Source organism: Cynara cardunculus (assembly GCF_001531365.2).
Source record: "Cynara cardunculus var. scolymus isolate 2C chromosome LG 5, CcrdV1, whole genome shotgun sequence".
In the NCBI taxonomy this organism is placed as follows: Eukaryota; Viridiplantae; Streptophyta; class Magnoliopsida; order Asterales; family Asteraceae; genus Cynara; species Cynara cardunculus.
This window is the reverse complement of record NC_037532.1, coordinates 21,975,231-21,983,309: the sequence shown is the minus strand read 5'-3', so window position 1 is coordinate 21,983,309 and position 8,079 is coordinate 21,975,231. Positions and strand designations below refer to the sequence as shown.

The window sequence follows — 8,079 nt, the reverse complement described above, 5'->3', positions numbered from 1 at the left end:
ACCGCCATCTCACACGCAGTTACACTGCCATTACATCACTATCACGGTTACACCGCCATTATATCACTCTCGCGGTTACACCGCCATCTCACACGTAGTTACACTGCCATTACATCACTCTCGCGGTTACACCGCCAATATATCACTCTCGCGGTTACACCGTCATCTCACACGCAATTACACAGCCATTACATTTCAAAAACATATCTTCTTAAAAACATTCTCTTTTCACCCGGTTTAGAAGTCCAGTCAACTTGTCCGGATTAGAAGTCCGGTCAAAACACTTTGAAAATAACCAACTCCCTTGTCCGGATTACAAGTCCGGTCAATGCTTCAATTATAACGTTGTCCGGTTTAGAGTAAACCGGACGATACACCGTTCACCCTTTGTCCGGTTTATAGACTTGAACCTTTTTGACACAAGCGGTTTAGAAATAAACCGATCACCATATGGCCGGTTTAGATGATATCCGGTCACCTCTTGGCCGGTTTAGTTATACTCCAGTCACCTCTTGGCCGGTTTAGTTATCCGGTTTACAATTCGGACAACACTTGTACGGTTTAATCAAGAACTTTCATAAAATGCTATATAATTCAATATAACCAGTTCCAATTGCTTATCATATTGTATATAAGCAATTCATATCCAAAGCTTTTAAAACACTCACCTTTAGCAATTGAGAACCAAAGCTTTTGAATCTCTTTTCTCCTGTGAAATCCTCCTACTTCTTCAGAGAAAACCTTCTAATAAAAGAAAGTGTTTGTGTGTGTGTGCCTTTCTCTTCACAAGTTCTATAAATACCTCCCAACCACAATAGGTGGTGAGGGCGGTTCATAAACCGACACCCCCTCCCTTTTTATTTATATTTTAAAACAAAACTCCCACACACATTTAATAAACATATATATATATATATATTATATATATATAACCAAAATAATAACCAGACTATTACAACTATGCCATGAAAAATTTGGATGATTTCGCCATCCTGGATTATAAGTTTGCGAAAATGGTCTAGTCTTGTTGACATAATTTACATGCTCTGGATTTCCAGGACACTACTCGAAAGAGTGACCTTCGCCATAGTACACGCATTGCATTGATTGAACATTGGAATTAAAGGTAGTAGCATCAGATTGCACATGTGGGCTAGATGTTAAATTTGAAATTAGCTTAGTGATCTGAGCTGTTAATGCCGAGACAACATCTACCTCATTTATTCCAGCTGTTTTCTTCAGTGGCATTGCACGTGGGTCAAACCATTGTCCGTTATTATCGGAAATATTTTCAAGTATGTCAAAACCTTCGTTATAGGTACAAGCTGTGAAAGCTCCGCCTGCAGTAGCATCGAGCATTTGTCTAGCAACGATATTTAATCCGTTGTAAAATGTCTCTTGCTGTATACAGTACAGAATGCCATGGTGAGGGCATTTTCTCAGCAGCTATTTATAACTTTCCCATGCCTCAAAAACTGCTTCATCATCCAATTGTCTAAAAGTACAGATTTCATTYCTGGAYTTRGCATTCCTCGTGGGTRGAAAATACTTTTTCAAWAACTTTTCTGCCATTTCATTCCATGTAGTCACAGAGTCTGGTTGCAAAGAATTGTACCATGCTCTTGCTTGATCCTTTAGTGAAAATGGAAAAAGTTTTAGTCTTAGAGCATCGTCTAAAACATCAGGGATGAGAAAAGTGTCTGTGATTTCATAAAAGAACGCATATGAGAATGAGGATCTTCAGAAGATAAACCAGCGTACTGGCCGTTTGTTTGAAGCATTTGAAACATCAGTGGTTTAAGTGAAAAATGGGTGGCACCAATGGTAGGCTTACGTATTCATGTGTGCATTTGAGTTAAGTTAGGAATAGTGTACGCCATAATGCCATCATTTTTAGCATTTGCAAGACGAAAGATGTTTTGAGCCTCATCCTCATATGGAATATTTGGTTCATTTCTAATAATACCTTCTCCGTCAATAATCACTATTTCAGCCATCGTTTCAGAGTTTAAAGCTCGAATAGCTCTTTGCACTCTTCGTCGTTGTCTGAAAGTTTGTTCAATATCCGGATCAAGTGGAAAAAATTCACCGTGCGACAGCCTTGGCATACACGGTGCGTTCACAAAAAGGGATGGTAGAAAAACTAACTTTTATAAACCTTACTTTTGAAAATGAAAAAACTTTAGCGTACTATCCCCGGCAGCGGCCCCAAAAACTTGCTCGTCGATTTATTCAACCTTATATTTCAACACAAAAATAGAACTCGGCGCAAGTATACACCTCGAACTACTGTCGTCTYGTAACAAGTAATAATGGTAAAATACCAGATACCGTTCCCACATAGATAGCTTGTAAAGTTATTTCAAATGTCCAATTTATAAAAACTAATTTCAGATGGCGAATCGAGGGATTTGATTTATCTAAAATTGGGAGGTTTGATTAACAATTAAGAAAATTTCAATCTTAAAAAGAAGCACAGGGTGCAACAGTTGACTAAGACAATAAACAAATGATTCAGTAAAAAGGTGACATAGCATTCCTGTCACAATTATCTAAAATCAATAAATGATTTTATAAAACTGTCACAATATCAACTATCGGGTCAGACGGACACCCAAGAGCACACACCGGTCAACGTGCTATCGATACGATATCATTTATGWTAGAYGTCGTGAATCCTAGCACAACACAGTGTTACCATCCTACACCGTAGGAGTATAGCGTTTGTCAGACACTAAAGCTATTTATAATCTTCTCCTATTACCTCAGGTTTTGTAAGTCAATACATTTTTTATACACAAAATTAGTTGTCAATTAATTTTAATGTAATCATCAAATGAAATATTAAGCACCTGAAATAAATAGTAGACTATAATGMTAATAAGACACCTTTGTACTTTCACATCGGCTTTGGTCTTAATTTCCTGTTACACCCCAAGCTAAGGCGTTAGCCCATCATCGCTCGGTTTCTTCTCTCGAATGATGTAATGACTGAATAATAGATACTGAGACGGAAAAGTAAATTGCAGAAAGTAAATTGTAGAAAGTAAATTACAGAAAGTAAATTACAGAAAATAAATTATAGGAAATGAAAATACTGGAATTTAAAGTACTGGAAATTAAATGACTGAAATGTAAATTATAGTAAAGTAAAGACATAAATGTAAAGGACTGAAATGTAAATGACTGAAATGTAAAGGACTGAAATGTAAAGGACTGAAATATAAAAAACTGAAATATAAATTATTAATAACAAAATAATATTAATTAATATTAATCTAGCAATGATGAAAGGAAAGTACTTGATGGGATGGAGGAAACACTAATGAAAACCTTGGACATCGAGTTTGACTTTTGAAGGAAACTTGCAAAACAAGTTTCGTTACAAAGACCGAAAGGGTTACTTACAAACTCGTAAAAATAGATTATTTAGTCTACGTGAATTAGTCATGAGCCACAAAGGATGAGATCCGATGTAAAGCAACAATGATCGACTAATCCGTAACTCGTAACAAAAGTAAGAAAACGTAACGTAACTTGGAAATAAAAACAGAAWTGAGATGAAGATTAAATACGAKTACTTAAATTAAAACTTGAGAACGTAATCASAACTTCACTACAAAAATCGGTTYTTGATTTGGAAACAAAGAAACYGAAAGCYTGGAACCGAAAGCMATGATTTAGAAAGTGRCTAACAAAGATCATAAGTATCAAATRSAAGAAAGCAAGTAAATTGGAGAATTAGTATGKGAATTGGTAAATTGGTTTGTGAAATGGTGGGTAAACAAAAGCCTTAAGCCTTCTTTATATAGGCTAAGGAAGATCACATAGTGGGTGCCAACTAATAAGACAAAAGTTTCTTCAAAACTGGGCTTTGACCGGGCCCAAGGTCTTTGACCACGCCTCTTATATGGATCAGCCCACTTCTTCACGGCCCAGGCAGAATTTCAGTTCTCGGACAGGTGCTATAGGACCTTGCCACTCCTGGTCCTGTAGGACTGCCGTAGGACTGGGCCCAAAAATCATCAAAAACCTGTAAAAATAGGGAATGAACATTAGATATACTATATTACTACTAATATATGAAAAAGACATAAAAAGACTCTATTAAGACACTAATGGGCAAATAAAACAAAGGAAAAAGGTTAAAAAAATGATGTAATAAGGTTAATAAATTAACACCTATCACAGGGGCATTACAAAGTCCAAAAGGCATTCTTCTAAAAGCAAAAGTTCCATATGGACATGTGAAAGTAGTCTTTTCCTGATCATCCGGTGCTATGGCAATCTGATTGTAACCGGAGTAGCCATCTAAGAAATAAGAAAACTCTTTTCCTACTACTCTGTCTAACATTTGGTCTATGAAAGGTAATGGAAAATGGTCTTTTTGAGTGGCTTTATTAAGCCTGCTATAGTCCAAACATATCCTCCAACCAGTTATTGTTCTAGTACGTATAAGTTCATTTTTCTCATTTGGTACAACAGTGACTCCTCCCTTTTTGGGTACACATTGCACAGGACTGACACAGGTACTACTAGCAATTGGATAAATTATGCCAGCGTCAAGCCATTTTAAAATCTCCTTTTTGACAACCTCCTTCATGACAGGATTGAGTCTTCTTTGAGGCTCAAGGGAGGTGAAACTTTTGTCATCCAAGATAGTTTTATATTGACAAATGGTGGGACTTATCCCCTTGAGGTCAGGAATTGTCCATCCTATGGCCTTCGTATGAAGTTTCAACATGTCAACCAACTTTTCTTCTTAGTCAGCTTCTAATGATGATGAAATGATGACTGTTAACTTCCCTGAATCTCCTAAAAAGACATATTTCAGATGTGAGGGAAGTTGTTTCAACTCTAAATCTGGGGCAACATATAAGGAAGGAACAAAAATCTTCCTATCCTCAGATTCTAAAACTTCAAAAGCAGCAGATTCTTGTGGTGTTTCTAATTCCTCAAAATCTTCCTCTTCATCACTATCAATCTCAGATAAACCTAAGATTTCCCCCAAACTTTTCTCTTGACACCAGGTTTCTATTAGACTCAAAGCAGAACATTCTTCTCTTTCTTCTGGGTACCTAAGGGAATTAAAAACATTAAAAGTCACTTGTTGGTCTTGGACTCTCGTGGTTAATTCTCCCTTCTGTACATCTATTAATGTTCTTCCAGTAGCTAGGAAAGGTCTCCTTAAAATGATGGGAATGTCTTTGTCGGCTTCAAAGTCTAGGATGATAAAATCAGCTGGGAAAATAAACTTATCAACCTGAACTAGGACATCCTCAATCTTTCCTCTGGGATAGGCTATGGACTTATCAGCTAACTGTAGAGTTACAGTCGTAGGTCTAGCTTCACCTATGCCTAGGGTATTGAAGACAGATAAAGGCATCAGGTTTATGCTAGCACCTAAGTCGCATAGAGCTTTTTCTATTTCTTTTCCTCCAATTGAGCAAGGGATTGTAAAACTTCCAGGATCTTTCATTTTAGGAGGAATTTTACTGGACAACAAAGCACATCAACCTTCAATCAGAGCTACAGTCTCATATTCAGTCAACTTTTTCTTTTTGCTCAAAATGTCCTTTAAAAACTTTGCATAACTTGGCATSTGCTCAATGGCTTCAACCAAGGGTATGTTTATGTGCAACTATTTAAAAACATCAAGAAACTTTTTAAATTGTAATTCTTCCTTTTGATTCCTTAATCTTTGGGGATAAGGAATATTAGGAGTGACTGCAATAGGAGACGTAGTCTTTTGAAGAGTTGATACAGGAATCGGTTTCAAAACTGGTCTCACAATTGATTCTAATTCAGTCCTAACAGGGATCAAAAGGACTGGTCTGGTCTTTTATTACGGGACTGTCACTAGATTGTGACACATCCACAACAATATTTTCTTTGGGAGTCTGGGTTGTCTTGGGTTCATCAGGAAACAACAGTGGAAAATCTGATCTTTCTGGAATGGTTGTACTATCTATGGGCCTGAATATCGATTGAGGCTCACTAGTACTCTCTGAATGGTTCGCATGAATGGTAGTCAAAAATTCTGGTACAGATGTAATAGAATTTTGTTCTACACTTTTCGTTTCAATCTCTGCTTTGTTTGGTTCTTTTTGTTTTTTTGGGTGTTTTCTAAATAGCTTTTTCCACTCCTTAACGTAACAACCTTAACATGCTCTTTTCCTTCCCTCTGAGGTATCTCTGTATCACTGGGTAGAGAACCTACTGGTCTTTTTCTAATCTCCAAAGCCATTTGTCCCATTTGAGTTTCGAGATTTTTAATTGAAGCTTGAGTATGGGTTATAAAACCCTTCATCATTGCTTCCAAAGAAGTAGATGACTCAGCTTGCTGTTTGGGCTTGCTTTGGAAAGAAGACTGATGATTCTGAAAATTAGCATGTTGATTATTATGATTGCCTTGATGCGCTTGCGAGTGAAAATTAGATTGGCCTTGTTGTTGAAAATTGGACTGTCCTTGCGGTTGAAAATTGGACTGTCCTTGTGGCTTTTGCATTGGTGGATTAAGAGCTGAACTATGCCACGAAAAATTTGGTTGATTTCGCCATCCCGGATTATAAGTCTGTGAAAATGGTACAGTCTTGTTGACATAATTTACATGCTCCGGATTTCCAGGACACTGCTCAAAAGAGTGACCTTCACCACAGTACACGCATTGTACTGATTGAACATTGGAATTARAGGTATTAGCATCAGATTGCACATGTGGGCTAGATGTTAAATTTGAAATTAGCTTAGTGATCTGAGCTGTTAATGCCGAGACAACATCTATCTCATTTATTCCAGCTGTTTTCTTCAGTGGCATTGCACGTGGGTCAGACCCTCCGTTATTATTAGAAATATTTTCAAGTATGTCAAAACCTTCATTATAGGTACAAGCTGTGAAAGTTCCGCCTGCAGTAGCATCGAGCATTTGTCTAGCAACGATATTTAAACCGTTGTAAAATGTATTTAGCTGTACACAATACGGAATGCCATGGCGAGGGCATTTTCTCAGCAGCTCTTTATACCTTTCCCATGCATCAGGAACTGCTTCATCATCTAGTTATCTAAAAGTACAGATTTCATTTCTGGATTTGGCATTCCTCGTGGGTGGAAAATACTTTTTCAAAAACTTTTCTGCCATTTCATTCCATGTAGTCACAGAGTCTGGTTGCAAAGAATTGTACCATGTTCTTGCTCGATCCCTTAGTGAAAATGGAAAAAGTTTTAGTCTCAGAGCAACGTCTGAAACATCAGGGATAAGAAAAGAGTCTGTGATTTTCATAAAAGAACGCAGATGAGAATGAGGATCTTCAGAAGATAAACCAGCGTAATGGCCGTTTGTTTGAAGCATTTGAAWCATCAGTGGTTTAAGTGAAAAATGGGTGGCACCAATGGTAGGCTTACGTATCCCTATGTGCAGTTGAGTTAAGTTAGAAATAGCGTACGCCATAATGCCACCATTTTTAGCATTTTCAAGACAAAAGATGTTTTGAGCCTCATCCTCATATGGAATATTTGGTTCATTTCTAATTATATCTTCTCCGTCAATAATCACATTTTCAGCCATCGTTTCAGAGTTTAAAGCTCGAAGAGCTCTTTGCATTCTTCTTCGTTGTCTAAAAGTTTGCTCAATATCCGGATCTAGTGGAAAAAATTCACTGTGCGACAACCTTGGCATGCACGGTGCGTTCACAAAAAGAGATGGAAGAAAAACTAGCTTTTATAAACTTTACTTTTAAAAAGAAAAAACTTCAGCGTACTATCCCCGGCAGCGGCGCCAAAAACTTGCCCGTTGGTTTATTCAACCTTAGATTTCAACACAAAAATAGAACTCGGCGCAAATATACACCTCGAACTACTGTCGTCTCGTAACAAGTAATAATGGTAAAATACCAGATATCGTTCCCACAGAGATAGCTTGTAAAGTTATTTCAAAAGTTCAGTTTGTAAAAACTAGTTTCAGATGGCGAAACGAGGGATTTGATTTATCTAAAATTGGGAGGTTTGATTAACAAATAAACAAATGATTCAGTAAAAAGGTGACATAGCATTCCTGTCACAATTATCTAAAATCAATAAATG

The 8,079-nt window shown here is 37.1% G+C and overlaps 2 non-coding genes across 2 annotated transcripts; both read left to right on the top strand.

Annotated features, from left to right (window-relative positions):
* Window positions 1-1,417: 1,417 nt before the first annotated feature.
* On the top strand, window positions 1,418-1,524 carry LOC112513899. The gene has a single exon (XR_003069359.1). It is a non-coding gene; the product is annotated as a small nucleolar RNA R71 (small nucleolar RNA).
* A 5,459-nt stretch (window positions 1,525-6,983) lies between these two features.
* On the top strand, window positions 6,984-7,090 carry LOC112513926. Its single transcript, XR_003069384.1, has one exon. It is a non-coding gene; the product is annotated as a small nucleolar RNA R71 (small nucleolar RNA).
* Window positions 7,091-8,079: the final 989 nt, after the last annotated feature.